Source organism: Blennius ocellaris, assembly GCF_963422515.1.
Source record: "Blennius ocellaris genome assembly, chromosome: 20".
Taxonomy (NCBI): domain Eukaryota; kingdom Metazoa; phylum Chordata; class Actinopteri; order Blenniiformes; family Blenniidae; genus Blennius; species Blennius ocellaris.
In genome coordinates this window covers 2122108-2140364 of record NC_137669.1, presented here as the reverse complement: position 1 = coordinate 2140364, position 18257 = coordinate 2122108, and the positions used below count along the sequence as shown (strand labels likewise).

The window sequence follows — 18257 nt, the reverse complement described above, 5'->3', positions numbered from 1 at the left end:
CAAACTCATCTTAGTTCGAGTCACACAGACAACCTTGAGCCAACGAACCCATAAATTATGAGGAAAATAAAGCAAGATTTAAATGTCACATCAACGCAACTTACCACAATGACAAGAACGCAAGCAAAGATCCTTAAAGGTCCCATATTATACTAAATCGACTTTTCTGTGCTTTAAACATCATAAAAGTGCTATTTGGGGTTCATATACATCCCCAAAGTGTTTTTTTTTTTTATTGATTCCCTCAAGCTTGAGTTAGAGGGTGATCTTTCTCTGTTCTAACTGGTGGAGGAGCTCAACACCTTGATTCTATTTGATGACGCTGCACAGAGCTGGAGAAGCCCCGCCTCCAGGAGGATTGACATGCGGAGAAACCAAAACAAGACACGCCCACCAATGTGCCAAGGAGCTGCAGCCTCTTCTCTGCTCTCTCAGTCTCTGCTGCTTCACATTGAACGCTGTTGTTTTTCTTTCTGTCAATAACTGTTTTCACCTTCATGTCCACTTGGAGAAAATGTGTTTTCAGGTACCAGTATGGTTCCTCACTATTTGTCTTGCTGAAAGAAGAAGCACAGCGGCCAATGTGACTGGACTTTTTTTTCTTTTCCACAAACAATGTTTGTTTGTGAGCGACTCTTCACCAAAGAAGCTTCCAGAACTACGGTACTTTGAAACTGGACTTCCTCAGAAGCTCATCTTGAAACCTGCTGCTATTCCCACAATAAAAGACTAACGAGGGCCGACATCTGTAAGTACATTACTACAACTACTAGCGTGAGCTGCTGGCTACGTCACCCAGGGGACGGAGGAGGAGGAGGAGCTAGGAACCACCCGTTTCATGAGAAGTGACGTCAGCTCAATCTAAGAAATAGCTAGAATTTCACAAGTTTTGAGTGTTTATACTGTATCACCTTAATTATTATCCCACATGAGCATAGGATGGACTGTGAAACATGAAATATAGTAAAATATGGGTCCTTTAAATGTCACTGACAGACTAAAAATGAAGCCTAAAAGAGCAGAATGCGATTAGAAAACTGTTTTTTGCAAATATGTGGATGACTTGAGGGCTTTTCTCTCTGTGTGTGCAGACTCCACTACATTCTGTCGTGGTTTCACACAGCTTGAGCAGCTGACGGGTTTGGATGTGCCGCCCAAATGTTTTGAAAAGTCCAGGAAGCAGGAAGCGCCCCATATGAAAGAATAGACGCAATGTTGAAAATACAGCGTATTAACCTACCACATGTTAATCCACTTCTTCCTCCAACATGTTCTTTGACCTTTTGATCCTATCCTTTCACTGCAGACATCATTTTCACGCCAAAGCATCAGACCATCAATAACAGAATTACATTTTTGAAGCACATTTTATGCAACAAAGCAGAGAAATGTCCCATATTTCTCAAAACCTCACCATTAAAGAATAATTGTAAATCAATTCTATTGAAATTTTTACAATTTGCTTGGTGGTTTGGCCACTGGGTTAGAGCCTCTCTCTGTGGGTTTTGACCCATGGACCTCGTGTTTGACACCCCAGGATTAAATATCTTTAAAAAGCAATAATAGTCATCGCTACAATATCATTTCAATATTACTGTATATCATCACTGCCAGTGTTTTAATTTGGTATTTGACTAGAAAGACGTTGCACAATAACACCAAGTGTTTGCCAAGTAAAAGAGTCAAGTAAATTACTACATGTTCTTCATGCTTCCCTCAAATCAGCCAAAACAAAAAACCTAGACCAAGATATCTGACTTGTTTTCAGCATGACAAACATTTCATCCTTTCAAGATTCAGAAGTATTTGCTTCAAATTTGTTTAAACTAAGTCAATGATAAAAGTGGATCCCGACAGCAGCAGAGAAATGACACTGTGCCTGCGTGCAGTAATGTCCATACTCACTGCAGCTACAACGTCTGGAGTTAAACAATACAGAGGCTAATTGATACTCTCCTGATGTAGGGCTCTGAAGATGGGCTACTCACATTTTCAGGTGATTTTGTTTCCTGACTTCAATAAACCGGATACAGTTCTGGTTTCACGAAGACACCAGCGATTTCTTTACCAGCGTCGTTAGCTCCAATTTCACTGCATGAAACAGCAGAATTGGCTTTCCCTTCTCACAGCTGGTCTCTGGAATACCAAAGGCGGGCAGGTAGATGTTATCTCCAAATGAACCCTGTTTACCAAACCAAAGTCCAGACTGAAACGCTCTCCGCTTATAAACCTATTGCCTCTCATTTAAAAGGAGTTTAATTTAACTGCTTTCAAAGGCATGAGCAGGGTTTAGCTGCTAACTCACGAAAGTCAACGTCCTGCAAGTGAAGGTGAGGGAGAAGGAGGGAGGGGGGGGGGGAGGGGGGACTATAAGGTAGTGGTTTCTTCAAACAGCAGCTCTGTTTACAATTGGTTGGTGTGGTGAGGAGGTGACACCCCCGCTGTGATATCAGAGCTGAACTTTGGAACGTCAAAAGTCTCTCTTGAAAGAGAGAGAGAGAGAGAGAGAGCGAGCTGGTACGACACGACTCATGAGACTAAACACTCCATTTTATTTCCTGCCAGCTTACCTTTACTGAAAACCATTGATCATGAATAAAGACTGTACGCCGACGCCTTCTTCTGGTTTCAGCAGGATTCCTGCGTAGGACAGTGATTGCTCCTGTGAAAAACACAAACATGCACGCACATGAATCACCGTGACACACCGCCAACTTCCTCTTAGCTTCTTTTTAAAAAAAAACAAAAACAACTTGAGTGAGCTTGTGGTTGGTTTGCACCATTTCCCAGGACAAGTAGTCCATCCTTCAACATTCCCCACAAACACATGGAGAAAGCGATTGTTTTACCCTTGAAAACAAATGAATCGAGCTTTCAAGTGGAGCAGGAGGCTGAACGCGTCCCGGTGCAATCTGGTTCAGTCCGACTGGTCCGACAAGTCAGAGTTGTAATGTACACACGAGGCGCACGCTGTGCAGTGGAAGCACAGTCACGCCTGCTGTGTTTGTCACTTCAACCGCTCTACTTCTTTCACACACAGAACCGACACCCGTCGTCCTGGCGTTTTCACACGACCTTTTCTCTTTCTTTCTTTTTTTTTTTTTACATTTATCTCCAAAAAAGTCAAAAACATGACATGTTAATCACAGTCCAACAATATCATGGGAATCACTGCATTGCTAAAACATTGCTTAGCCACCGATGGACCGTTTAGACCAGCGGTGGGCAACACGCAGGTGTGTTGCTGCGGTGCTTGAGCCTCGGTCCCACTGCAGTTCGTCCTGGAGCGCGGCGGGCCAGGACATGACGGTAAGGCAAAGCAAACCCAGAACCAACTGTGTTGCTCGGTCCCACTACAAGGTGTGGTCAAATGTAAGCGGTGTCGTGAACGACACAGACACGCAACGCAACAATGGTGGGGAGAAGAGCGCAGTAGTTGCAGCGACAGCTGCACAGCTGGCCAAAGGTGTCGGCTCCCCGCAATGTGAAGCCATGAGCTTCCTTTATGTGACGCAGTGGAAGCGTCCATCTCCTGAGAGGAGCGTCAGAAGACTGTGGTGCGCCGATGTTTCAATACATCCAGTCAACAAAGCAACCAGTGTGTGCAAAGTGGCCGTACGTGAACAATAATGGGAGAGTTAACCACAGATGAGATAGTTTAATATCGCCGACTTGTGAGTGACGACCCACTACCGATCAGCAGACATGTTGAGGAACGATGCTTCATGCTCACTGCCACAGAGCGGCAAATCTTCAAATAATGTTAAAGAACCAGGATGTACCCAACAACTGAATGACATTGAAAGCCATACCACTCACACTCGTGGTTCTAAAAAGCAACTTAATATAATAATAATAATCATAATATAGTGATGATGGGTGGAGGTTAAAGTCCTAGTGAAATGAAAATCCGACCTCCAAAACACTCGCTTCTAGGGACATTTTTATGTCAACTGGCTGAAGGGTAAAATGTTAAAACACGGCAATCTGTGAGAAAATAGCTGATAAATAGCGGTATTTCCTCTGCTGGGAGGAGCTTCTGACAATAATAGAGTGACATCACGAGTTGTGCACACGCCCAAGTTGTGTTTACTTTATGGAGGATCAGAGTTTTGACGACGAAGAGGCTGAATTTAACCATATTTCATCATCATCGTCATTTCAAACCCAGTGATTGATGAAGAAGACACAGAAGGTGGTTCTGCCATCAGTGACCCCGTCTGGAACATGTTTGAGGAAGCAGAAGACGCTTCGTCCTCATTCGTCCTCGTCTCCTCGCCTCAGCAGCCGCCACTTTTCACCTTTGAGGCTTTGAGGCTCCTGACTTTTGGCAGAACAACCCGGCTTCCTGGATCAGCGCTTTTCCGACTGCGCGGAATCACCGAAGACGAGTCCAGGTACTACTTGATCGTCTACTAGCCGCCCGAGCTAGCGGCTCCCGCCGCCCGTGCTCCTTTTCTACTCCCTCTGGTCTCTTCCAGGCTCAATCTTTCGTCAAGGCTCATTAAACGCCGACTATAACTTCAAAATACTGTAAAAACTTGGATATTTAAGAGGGAAACAAGCCGATATAAACACAACAGATGGAGATCTGCACATCTCTTGACGTCACGCCCACGAAGAAGGATTCCCCCGACTTCCTCGGCTGGAGATTCAAAATTCAAATAACTTTGTTATGCGACAACAGTGGTGGGGCAGAGTCGGAGGAACCTTATAAGTAGAACCCCAACTATCATTGTTTGCAAAGTAGTGTGTTACATTTCACTAGGACTTTAAGGCTCCCATTGTGTTTTGTTCAGTGGGCAACGAGTCCAAACGGTGTTGAAGGTTGCCGACCCCTGGTCTAGGTTTTTCAATAAAAACTTTGAATCTCACTTTTTGGGGGAACGAAAATCAATGAAGATGCAATAAAATATTCTGCTCCACTTTATTCTAATACAATCAGCTGTGAGTGGCGATGACGTATTAAAATGGTCACACCCACAACAAAGTCCACAGAGGTTCAAAACAAAACAGGAGTGTCGTGCAAACATCAATCTGAAGTACTGAGCTACAGTCAGCAACAGTTATTGGTTTTTTTCATATTTTATACTTTTGATGTCAAGCAACAGCTTGAGTGGAGCGATTAAATAAGTTCTTCTCATGAAAAAACATAAATGGGGCTGCTGACAGTAATAACACATTTTCATTGGTACAATTTGAGTGTATATGGTTATGAACACGTATAGAAATGCAAATATAATCCAACTTTCATCATTCAGTGATTTTCCACATTCTCGTCAATCAGCTCCTCCAGCAGCCATGATTGTCTGGTCATTTCACACACACTCATCGCATCATTAACATTTTTACTACAACTGTGCGCAAAACACGGCTGTCATACTTTGATGTGTGAACTTTGAAATGGACTCACGTTCCAGTTTACACAATGATTACAAGTGAAAACTGCAGGATTCCGTTGCATTTTCGCTATTTGTTTTAAACAACAATAGTGTTTTAAGTCACTGACTTATTGCACGGACTGCAGTGCAGTGCTGCCATCCTTTGCATCATGTTTATGTCTGATGGAGAAACAAAAACAATGCGGTTTCTGGTAAATGGCTGTCGTGTAAACGGGCTGTAAACAGCAGGTCTGGCACCAATTGTGCTCGGCAATAGCAATGAAAACAGTAGAAGAACAGAGGGCTCAAACATGCTGAGCTGAGGGTCAATGAGCACTTTGTTGTCACTCTATATCTCAGGAAAAAAGATCATCTTTAAGAACTCTGGATTGGGACTTTTTTTTACACATTACATTTTTCATAATTGCCTTTTTCCCCTGCAGCAAAAATAATCCTAAAGAGATGTGCATCACATTCACTTAGATCTTCATGGGCTATGCTGAGAAAGAGAGTGGAGGAGGAGGACAGAGCAGCTGGAATACCAAGCACTGGATTTATTAGTCCCTTCTAGTGCTGCCAATCAATAAAAACGATTTCATTGCACAATTTTCTTTAATTAATTGCAATTAATTGCATTGTTTTTCTACTGAAGACTGAAGCTTGTAATGGATATTTATTCAGGGTAAACCACAGAAATAATGTCAACTAGCAAATAAATATCCAACATAAGTCTGGGACAGGAGTCCCCAGCTCCAGTCCTTGAGGGCCCCTGTGCTTCATGTTTTAGTCTCTCCCTGCTCACTTTGAGAATAACACACGCACGCACGCACGCACGCACGCACACACACACACACACACACACACACACACACACACACACACACACACACACACACACACACACACACACACACACACACACACACACACACACACACACACACACACACACACACACACACACACACACACACACACACACACACACACACACACACACACACACACACACACACACACACACACACACACACACACACACACACACGGCTCCTGGTCAGCCAACATGGCAACCTGACATTTTGCTGCAGAATTACTACTGTGGTCGTAAAATCCAGCTTGTCAAAGTAAAGCTACTGACTTTCACTTTCTCATTCAGCCATCAGGGAACTTTTAAAGTGAAACGTTCTGCCTTAATATTATTCCACTCCGTATTGTGCTGCTCTGCACTCGCAGTGCTGCATCCAGAGACGCTGCACATGAAGCTGCTCCGGTAAGACAGTAAAAAAAAAATAATAATAAAAAGTTGTAGTTTTTCATCTCTCTATCTTAAGCTCTTCTGGTATTTCTACTGCCAAATCTCTATCCTGTTGATATTTCAGGAAAATGTGTCTTATTGTCCATTGACCGTATTGCCTTGTACATTTTTCCTATAGTATGTTTAATGTTCATTATTTATTCATTATTTTATTAAAATGTTTTGAAAGGGACTCCCCCAGGTGGCACCTTTTTAAAAAGCTGTCTCCACAGAAACAGGGGGAAAACAACTTTCTGAAAACTCTCCAACACCGTGTCGATGCCAGAAACGTGTTGTGAAATGGTGCTACTGCACATGCTCACCACGGCTGTAGTGAATAGTCCTTTTTGGACGTGCACTAGTACAGAGGTCTCCAACCCTGGTCCTCGTTGGCCCCCGTCCTGCATGTTTTAGTTCTCTCCCTGCTTCAGCACACCTGAATCTAAAGATGATGTTGTGAAAAAGCCCAACAAGGAGCCTTTCATTGCATTGGGAGAGAGTCAAAACATTCAGGACAAGGGCCCTTGAGGACCAAGGTTGGCGACCCCTGCACAGGTACATGGGGGGGAAAAACAATTCTAGAAGCCTCCAGAGCAGGGGTGTGGAACCGTGGTCCTGGAGAGCCGCGGCCCTGCATGTTTTCAATGTTTCTGTGCTCAAACACACCTGAGTTCTCATGATGAGGCTCTGCACAACGCTTGATAACGAGCCAATAACTGCTGTCAGCTGTGTTGATGTGAGGCCACATTGAAAACATGCAGGGCTGTGGCCCTCGGGGACCAGGAATGCCCGCCCATTGAAAGCAGTTTCTAGCCTCCAGCTACTCATTGGCTGAACTGACCTGAACACAGCAGGTGTCCCAGATTCAAACTTGGATGAAACCCCCTTTCAACTAGCGCTCGGGGCCGCTTCCCACCTGAAGGGCCAAGGGACACACACGAGCGGAACACAGTTTGGATTACTTTTCCTTTTTCTGACTCTTGGGACGCAGGCCAGTGGTTCTTCTCACTGCCGCAACAACGTACAGCTTTCTACAGGAAACTTTTCTGAAGCTGAACGCAAATCTCCACAGTTCTGGTTCAGGACGCCGAATCCAGACCCGGTACCGGACAAGTTACCGCGGCCTCACGAGAACGACACGCACCACCTGGTGCAGACCATGTCACCGATGAACAGGAAGAGAGTTTTTGTCTAGGTAGTGCTGCTACATTAGCCTAAAGCTAATATGCAACGTACTTTACGGTGTCACTGATAAAGCAACTAAACTGCTACATTTTACCATTGTACCTCCGTATGCTAGTGAAGGCCAAATGAAGCTTCAATGAAAATTCATGAACCACTTTCTATATGTTTTGAAGCCACTAGATGACACTGTCTGTTCAATACATGTTTGAAAACACCCTTCATTGACAGTCTTTCAGCCTCTATGTTCAAACCAAGAGTTCCACCTGGTGGAGTCAGAAAATACAGACAGTGGTTCATGAATCTTCATTGAAGCTTCATTTAGCATCACTACCATATGGTCACCAGAGTTTTAATTACACGTTCCGACATCCAGTTAAAACTCGGGCATCCAGAACTGGCCCGACTGAAAGCGGTTCAGTCGTCACGTGACCCCAGGAAGCGTCTTTCCGTCACTACAGCAACAGGTAAAATGCGGCCTTCATTTTGGCTCTGTGACAACCTTCCATTTCATTTAAGATCGTTATATTTATACAGAAATAATAACTAACTTAAATAAACCCTTTTTCCAAATGAGACATTTTGGTAATTAACCATTTCCAAGTTCTCTGGTAGTGCCCCTTTTATTATTAATTTATAAATAACCAATTTATTCAAAATAATATTTTTTCATTAATAAATTATTCTTTATAAATTGTTAACTTTAAGTAATTACTCAATTACTTTAGGAGTTGTTAGAGTAAATTAGTTTATTTCCATAAATAATTTACATTTTTCATAAAATTACTTCCGGTGATCTATTAATTTCAGTAATCTATTACTTACAGGAATTTAATGGTAATAACCATCCATAAATCCCAATAGGAGCAAAGATAATCTATTGCACAACCGTGGCACATTAGATTTATTCAGCCATTTTAATAAATGAGTGCCAATTATTACTCAATCTATTAAATCCCAGCTAATTAAAAGCGATTAGAACTTGAGTTAGTCTGCCTGCTTCTTGAGGGGGGGGGAAAAAAAAGCTTAATCATGCATAATGCAGCATATCCAACCGGCTTGTGGAGAGAAACTGATACGCACAAATAATTCATAGATAAAGTCCTGCCGCACTCTCACATGGCGGAGCGCCACAGGCCTCCACATGGACCTGTCCAAACACACCCAGGCCCATCAGGAATGCACAGCCTTCAAAAGGTTGACGGACACACAGCCTCGCCTCCATGTCAGCCCACATGGACGAGCTCGGGGGGGGGGGGGGGGGGGGGGGTGAACACCCGGTGAGGTTTAAAGTACAACAGAAGCCAGATTTTCAGGTTCCGTAATCGGATCTAGGTTGTGGGACTTCAGCACTTTCACATGACGTTCGTCAACTTTGGTATTTTTTTTTTTTTTAAAAGAAGTGAGCGATCACACCCGCTTCACATAATAAAAGCTACCATACCTTAAAGAAAGGAACAATACTGATCACAGAGTGTGTGATGACCAGAATCCGTCTGGTGAAAAAGTCAAATGTTCACACATGTTTTCAGACTTCTTGGAGCTTTTGTTGGACTAAAACATTGCTGCTTTTTTTGGAAAGTCGGCTTGCCTTTTTATTCTTTTGGGGTCAATAAACAAAAGCAAATTCCCTATGCACTTCCTAATGGGGCCCCGTCTGGTGCTTCCAGGATGAGTGCACCCTGGATTTCTTCATTATGCAACGCGAGAGACCGAGACCGAGGGAGAGACGGCCGCACAATATTGCTTAAACGTGCAAAACGTGATGAGGCATTTCCACTGTAATGAAACTTAATAAGCAAACACTTTTAGTCAGGTATATTGACGTTTGGGAATTTGTAACAGTGCTCTGTCACTTCTTGGAGCCACTTATAACCACACTGTGACGTTTTGTCTTTAATCACATCCTGTTCCCAACAGAAGAGGAACTTTGCTTCCCTTTGTTGTGACCTATTTACTTTTTGTGTTTCCAGCTGTTGTTCACATCAGGTAAGATTGAAATAGTGGAAGTGAAATATAATCCATAGCATACACAGGCTCCATCTGATGGGGGAAAATACATTGACCATCTTTTGCGATGCATATCAAGTAAATTAGCAATTCATCTTGCAGTCCTAATAACAATGTCACAAATGTAAGAACTGGAGCAATGGAGAAATCAGTCACCATTGACAGGTCATCACTGTCATCTAATAAACTATCCAAAAGCACAAAACAGCAAACGATTCAGAAAATGTACTACAACTGAGAAGGGGTGAATCTTTTAGATGAAACTTAAACAGGTATTTTGAGGTATTCATACCTCACCCTGCCGGGTGTTCTCAAATGTTTCTTTGCACGATTTGAGGCAGACAACATCACCCAGCCACAGTGACCCGCTCCTCTTCGTTATGAACAGACATTACAACCGTCAACAGCCGGAACAAAAAAGGCCCTTGTCAGTGTCAACCCACGTAAAGCCTCAGGGCCTGGAAACATCCCTGGAAAGGTCCTGAAACACTGCGTCGTGCAACTGAAAAGCCTCTTAACAGACATCTTTAAAGTCCTGAACACATTTTCTAGGACTTTAAGGTCTCTGCCACTTAAAGTGTTGGTCTTGCTCAGGTTTTGATCTGGAGTCAGTCTTGAAGTCTTGGCTGGGTTTGTTAACTGGACCACAGGGTGGCACTGTGCTTTACAGTCATGGTGAAGGGGGATGTTGACCCGGAAGGGCGAATAGGATTTTGACAGCTGCTTCAGCTGAGGTGTTTGAATACATCTGTTGACTCACTGGGAGGCCAGTCATGGCTGTTTGCTGCAAGAAGAAACAGCATGTTGCCATTTTTGTGCTTTACACAGCAAACAGTGGTTTCCGAGAAGCAAGAGGATGAAACAGTGCATCAGCCACATCCAACTTGGGTCAAAATCCCCTCAGTAGTCGGTATGAGACTGCGTACCTACAATACTTTGTCTTGTCTTAAATCAGTCTTGGATTAGGTGGGTTTAACTACAACACTACCGTCTACTGCAGTACTGCAACACTGCTTACCTATTAAATCTATTAAAATCAACAGTTGATGAAATGCAATTTCAGCAGCGATCATGTTGATTACGTCTTCTGGTGGATTAATACATTGGACTTCCTCGCAGTTACGGTGGAGGATGAAGGGTTTGGGTGCTTTATCTCCTGAAGCGTACTGTGCATCCAATCTGTGACAAAAGTGTCTGCCACCTAATGAATGAATGCAAATGTATGTAAATGTGGGAAAATGCTGCACGTCTAGACTTGGAACAGCTCAGCACAGCCGCTCGGTTCCAGGCGATCAATCGCACGAATATAAAACAATCCATACCAAAGAAATTCTGCCGATATACAGTTTACACTTTAGATATCAGAGTACCTCTCAGGTAATGACCAGAGATGTGCTATTCCTTTAAAAAGTCAGTTTAGAATCAGCTGGGAGTTCAGAAACTTCGACACAGCCCCGTTTGTTCATTGTAAGCTCCCAATTAGCTCATTAAGAACTCCCAATTAATCGGATAAAGAGCTGCGTGGAACACAATCACCCATTGTGCCAAGTTCATTCTGCAGCGCCTGAAACCAAGGACATTAATGCAGTTTGCCCCAGAGACTGCAAACTCAGAAGATCTCACTATAAACATGGAAAACAGTTCTCCTTTTCCTCAATATATTCTCAAAACTGACCAGAGAAGAAGTAGCCAAAGGCTGCAACAAAATGTCACGGAGACCTAAAAGAAGATGACCTCCAAATATTTTCTCTTGAACCAGACTCACGTCATCTATGGCAGATTTTCTTCTCATTTAAGTTTAGTTAAAGGGCCCATATTTAACTATATTTCATGTTTCACAGTCCATCCTATGCTCATGTGGAATAATACTTGTGAAATTATAGATATTTCTTGGATTGAGCCGACGTCACCTCTCATGAAACGGGTGGTTCTCAGTTCCTCTGCCTCCCCCGCCGGAACGGAGACTGAGGCCCGGCCCACAGCCGCCTCCTCCTCCTCTCGGAGCCTCGTTAGTCTTTTATTGTGGGAATAGCAGCAGGTTTCAAGATGAGCTTCTGAGTAAGTCCAGTTTCAAAGTACCGTAGTTCTGGAAGCTTCTTTGGTGAAGAGTCGCTCAAAAACAAACACATTCTTTGCGGATTTCTGAGGCAGGTCCGCGGGAAAAAAGTCCAGCTACGTTTGCTGCTGTGCTTCTTCTTTCAGCAAGACAAATAGTGAGGAACCATACTTGTACCCGAAAACACATTTTCTCCAAGTGGACATGAAGGTGAAAACGGTTATCGACAGCAACAAAAACAGCAGCGTTCAATGTGAAGTGAGCAGAGACTGAGAGAGCGCTACGCGCTCCTTGGCACTTTCATATCACTCTTGTTTTGGTTTCTCCGCATGTCAATCTTCCTGGAGGCGGAGCTTCTCCAGCTCTGTGACGTGTCAGCACGTTGGTGCCTCGTCATCAAATTGAATCAAGGTGTTGAGCTCCTCCACCAGTTAGAACAGAGAAAGATCACTGTGAACTCAAGCTTGAGGGAATCAATGAAAAAAAACACTTTGGGGATGTATTTGAACCCCAAATAGCACTTTTATGATGTTTACAGACCAGAAAAGTTGATTTAGTATAATATGGGTCCTTTAACCTTTATTTCAACGATTCACTAAACTGTTTTGATTGAGTTTATTTACAGGGGGAAAAAAATAGAAAAGAACTTGCAAGGATGCAAAGCATTCAATTTAATGCAAATTGGGTCAAAATAGCCAGACCTGGAACAACAAAAATTCATTTTGCATTCTTTTACTAATAAAATTTTATTTCCGTGCAGCTTTAAAATAATAATAATAATAATAATAATAATAATAATAAGACAAAAAGAGAAACAAGTTCCATGTCAAACGTTTTTCTTTTTCTTTATGTTTTTGAGATGCACCTCCATCTATGGTTCTCTTATCAAGGTCTCAATTATTTCCTGGATAAATAAACAACTTGCTCAGTCCATAAAAAGTCATAAAATACAAAAAGATAGTAATGTTATGAAAAATCGCCAAAAGATGTAATGATTTATTCCTATAAAAGACAATTGAAAGCACAAATTATGTTCACTTGACTAATATGATGGACCACAAATGTAAAAAAAATAAAAACTATTAGAAATATGCAATGTGGATTTAAGTGTAAAATGATTTAAACAAGACACACTAAAACCATAAAGATGAAATCAGTAGAAAATTAAGTTAAAAACTTAATGAGCATGATCAATGATTCTAAATATGTGCTTACAAGCTGTTGGCTACATTTCATGACAATTTTCTGCAGAAAAATCTCACAATTCCAAAAACAGCATGAGAGATGTTGTTGTCTTGTGATAAACAGTCCAACACCAAAGACGCACACTGATCAGGATAAGAGCCACAAAAATGTGGCTTTCGGATCTAGAATCAGACTTTCGTCAGATTGGGAGTAATTAATAATAGTGTTTAGAGAAAGTTCTGCTCACCACAGAAAGCCATTGCAACTTATGACATGTTGCCCAGACAGCAGCAGCTAATATCTGCACAGCATATCTAAAGTGTCTTAAACGAAACTGACTCACTCCAAAGTCCTATATTTAATAATTTTCCCAACAGCCTCCTTGGTTTTAAGTGAAACACCAACCCTCTCTGTGGTAAACAAGGCTAGATCACATTTTCCTACTGAGAGAGAAATCATGACTTACCTGATCACAATGCAGCCAATCGAGAAGAAATACAATAAAGTGTAGCTTCCTTTTGTCTGCTCTCAGAGCCTGTTCAGTCCCACAGGGTGTAGATCGCTGCTTTCAGCCCAGCTGCCTGTCAGAACAAGTCGACAGGCCTGTGAAAGGAATGCGGGGGGGGAGAGAGAGAGAGAGGGAGAGGGAGAGAGAGAGAGAAAACACCTGAAGCTTCATCCGGGTCCTGCTGGTACCATCATATGATATGACACCTGCGACACTTTAAGCGCACTTTTATGAAACAAAACACGAACAAACCCTATAATAAAACGTTTTAATATGTCAGTAGCTAAACATGTGTATAAAAACCTGCTCGTGAACGATGTGAAAGTTATTTTAAAGCTTTCAATGCCGGATGTTCACCAGGAGCTAGCAAACAGGTACAGCCAGGTCTCTACAGCGGCTAACTCTGGAAACTGACACCAAACAGCGTCAAGACACTCGATTGTACAGTTTTATCCCCTCCCTTCACATTTTATCCAAACAGAACTAGATGTATGGGTGAAATCGATTCATACAGGGATGTGTGTGTGCGATGCTAATTCGCTAGCTGAAGTTAAAGTAGGAGGAAGCAACAGGTGGCTACTGTACTTTTAGCTCTGCGTGCTAACGCGAACCAAGATGATAAACAAAGGTTTTCTCACCTCCTATGCGGTTCACCTGTGTGGAGAGGCCGAGGGTGGAGGTTTTCTTCTTGTTTTCGTCGGATTAGTTTTGACACTTGTCACAGCTACTGTCCATCACCAGACAAAGCTGAACTAACTCCGCACTGAAACTTAACCCTCGAGCAGAGCTTTTAAAAACGTCCACGAAAGGCTACGGCACGACTGCATTTGTCCAAACGCCGCTCCAAGTGACGGGAAACACGGTAAAAGCAGTTTTTACTTCCTTCGTCTTTGCGGGTCTAAAGGTGTCGCACGGTAACTTGGCTGGGAGGAGGATTAGAGTGCTTGCGCATGCGCACAGTGCAGACACCTCAGAAACCACGTGACTGCAGTGTTGCGGGGTTGCTGTGAGTGAAGGAGTTAAATCAGGGGGCTCAAACCCGCGGCTAGCGGTCCAACATGGGATTTGTGCAGCGAAATGCCTACATACCTCCAAGTTGAAGTTAATTCTGAGCTTTGACACAGCCTGAAGATGGTTTAAATATTTCAGTTTGTGCTTTTCAATAGCTGGCCAGTGGTTAAAATGCAGCTTTATCTTTAGTAATTTTTTTTTTATAGAGAGAGAGAAATAAATAAATAAATAGTGCAACAAAAGGCTACAACTGCATCTCCGGGTAAACTAAATAGCAGCAATAGTAAAAATCTGATAATACAAGTGAGTCAGATATAAATACAACAAAGAATGAAGGTCAAAGGTTAAATATGTAGCAGCAGGCGCAGGAGGCAGGGATCAGCAGTTTTTGATCAAAAACGGTAGTAATTTTCATGTTCAGACGAGGGGGGGTTGTCGGTAGCTGCTGAAAGTAACTTGAAAAGTAACGTGTAATCTAACTTAGTTACTTTTAAAAACAAATAATCGTTGAAGTAACTAAGTTACTTTTTAAATGAGTAACTAGTAATCATTCATCTGATTAGTTCTTAAAGTAATGGTGGCAACACTGATAAGAACATTCTTGAACAAAAAAGGTAAATACGATGAAATTCACATGGCGACTGTGGACATTAGTCAAATGAGTCTGTTGTCTACATTTTAAGGCTCCGTTTACATGACAACGTTTCACATGACAACACCTAATCTGTTAAAAAGGCTTACACTGCAGCGGCGGACACACCGACGACGGTGTTGTTAGTATTCCCAGGCCAGGGGAAGGCGCTGTTACTTGATTTTGTAATGAAACCACAGAACAACATGCTATAAACATCTTGATAGAGTGGTTGAGTAGGCCAATGATTAAGGTTTCAAGTTATCCATAGACAATCAAAATATATGATATTTAGATACAAAAAGAAACTTCTGAATCAGAATATACAAATATATGGTAAGAATTCAGAAAAGGTAAAAATGTATGTTTCTCGGAATGTGGTTGTATGAAAGGATGACATGGAAGGTATATATTGAAAAGATTTTAGTAAAATGTGAAAAATAATAAATATTCTAAGGTGTGTGGAAGGATCTGACTGGGAGGCTGATAGAGAGTCAATGATGATGATATACAGAGGAACGATTAGGTCTGTTATTGGTTGTGGATGCACGGCTCATGGATCAGCAGCTCCTGCAATAATTAAAAACTGGATGTTTTGCGCAACTCCAGTACCTGCTCTATTGATAGAAATAGGAGAGATGCTCTTGGAACTTAGAAGGTACAAGCATCAGATTAAAATACATCATGAAAATAAAAGGATATGATGGAACATTCCAAACAAAATGCCCACTAGATCAGCCTTGGGAATTCATGGGAAGTGAAAGAAGAGTAATAACAAACTTTGGAAATAAACTCAAATGTAAGGCAGCATTAGTAGAAATGAAATGTTCCCTCCAGTCTGCTGCTCAGTTGTACCATCATGGCTTTAGCCACAACCAAGTTGATCTATACATTCTGAATAATGAGGAAAAGAGCTCAGAAAATATATTGAAAGACGTCAATGACCATATACAACATGAATGGGGAACATAATTGCAGATTTATACAGATGGATCCAAGGATCCAGAGTGGGAAAGTGGCATTTCGAGTTTTCATCCCTGACTTAAGTATTAAAAAAGGATGTAGAATTTCAGACCAGATGTCAGTTTTCAAAGAAGAGATGATGACAATTGATGATGATGAACCAGACAACTCAGTTATACGCAGTGACTCAGCAACAGCTTTAATTACAATAAGTGAAATCAAATAAAAGTCCAGACCTGATATACTGACAGACATATTCCAAAAACTGTACAGAATTCACAGAGCAGGGTGTGAGGTGGGTTTTATTTGGGTTCCAGTGCACATGGGTGTTGCAGGAAATGAGGAGGCAGATTACCTGGCAATGAAGAAACCCAGGAGAAGAAAACAGAACTTGCCCTGCAGTTCGGACTTTCAGGAGCCATCCTTATAATTAATAAGTCATTAAAGGAAGGGTGGCAGAGCGCATGGGAAAAATGAAAACAGGGGGAGGTCATATTTTGAAATATAGAAATTAGTGGAAATAGGAAAACATTTTAACTGTAAAAGGAGGGACTCAATGGTAATGACCAGGTTGAGGTTTGGGCTTAGAAGTGGGCTGGCTCCGATTGGCAAACACTCAGACAGCAAACGTGAGTGCGGAGCCTTAGAAACAGTAGGACACATTCTCATCTCAGTTCAAAGAAGAAAGCTGTTCAGAGACCTGGGAGCTGCTGGAGAGACTTTTCAATTAATGCAGACTGTAAAAGACCTCCCTTCCCCAATAGTGAAGGGAGTTTTGCGGATACACTCGTGTTTGTTGTCGTATCAAAAGGGCCTAAGTCTGTATATTCAAGACAGTACAGTTATGTCTTTCCTTGCATGTAGAAAAGAATTGTCGCCATGTTATAGTTCAAGTGAGGGTCAATAAGGGTCATACGCAACACTGGTTACAGAGAACACACAAATCTGTTCTTTTTACAGTCAAACACATTAAAATGCACTGCTTTGCATCAATTTCAAACTACACAAACTATGTATGAGCTATAAAGCATCAAATAATTCACTACCAGGAACCACAAAGGGGGTATGGGGTATAAACTAAGGAAGGAACTACATTTTAAACATCCATGCGTACACACAACTTGAAAAACATTTAGCATTTTAGTGTGTGAAGTGAGACTGGATCAGACTGTCGGGGAGCTCAGGCAATGTCCAACAATGAAGCAGTGGTACAAACAAGTGCTGTTCACAAGATGTCTTACTGACTCACTCGCTTTTGTTTTCTTTTTTTGTGGTTGTGAATATGTGATATGATTGGTGAAAAACAAAACCACACACAGGGTGTAAATAGATTGACTGGAGACGGGGTAGGTTTCCTCACACTCCTTTTAGAACATGTGAGCTTTTTTTTTTTCCATTTTTACTTAGGTTTGAAATAAAACAACAACAAAACAATGGAGATTGTTTTAATTCTGCCTTTTTTATATTACTTTTCTATTATTCTTTACTCCTTTATGTTTTTGGCATCGACTGGTCCTGGAGCATGGAATTTCATACCATGTCATGTTATGTCTACTGGTATGATGATCAAGAATCCTTGAATGTACATTTTTTGTTTTTTTTTGTTTTGATGAGATGCGTTTTTTTTATTTTGCTTTTTTGTCACATACAAGTATGGCAGTGAAATGCAGCAACTAGTGACCACCAGGCTCTACGAACAAGAAAAAAGTTCAAAGTAGGTTCAAATAGGTACAAATGTAGGCTGAAAAAGAAAAACCAACAAAAAACAACAACATAAATATATAAAACTACAATTTACCAAAGAACAAACAGGGACAAATTGACACAGTGCAAATTACAGCAGGGGAAAGTATCTCACAGGATGCCCATTGTGTGAGATGTGCAATATTCCATAATTTACAACAATATGACGTATAAAAGAAACGTTCCCATACCGGGAATAGAACCTGGTCTGACTGGGTGAAAACCAGGAATCCTTATCACTTGACCATATGGGAGCTTCATGAAGAGATCATCCTTCTTCGTTATTTCTT

At 41.8% G+C, this 18257-nt stretch overlaps 1 protein-coding gene across 2 annotated transcripts in view; it reads right to left on the bottom strand.

Annotated features, from left to right (window-relative positions):
* Positions 1–14509, bottom strand: part of phactr4a (phosphatase and actin regulator 4a) — a 64530-nt gene extending 50021 nt beyond the window's left edge. Inside the window, exons 1-3 of one of the 2 annotated variants that reach the window (XM_080516243.1) lie at positions 14258–14509; positions 13578–13714; positions 2571–2662 (exon numbers count right to left, since the gene is read on the bottom strand). The gene's annotated coding sequence lies outside the window, so the exon portion shown is untranslated. The remainder of the gene's footprint in view (positions 1–2570; positions 2663–13577; positions 13715–14257) is intronic. The other variant, XM_080516244.1, reaches the window with a different exon arrangement.
* Positions 14510–18257: the final 3748 nt, after the last annotated feature.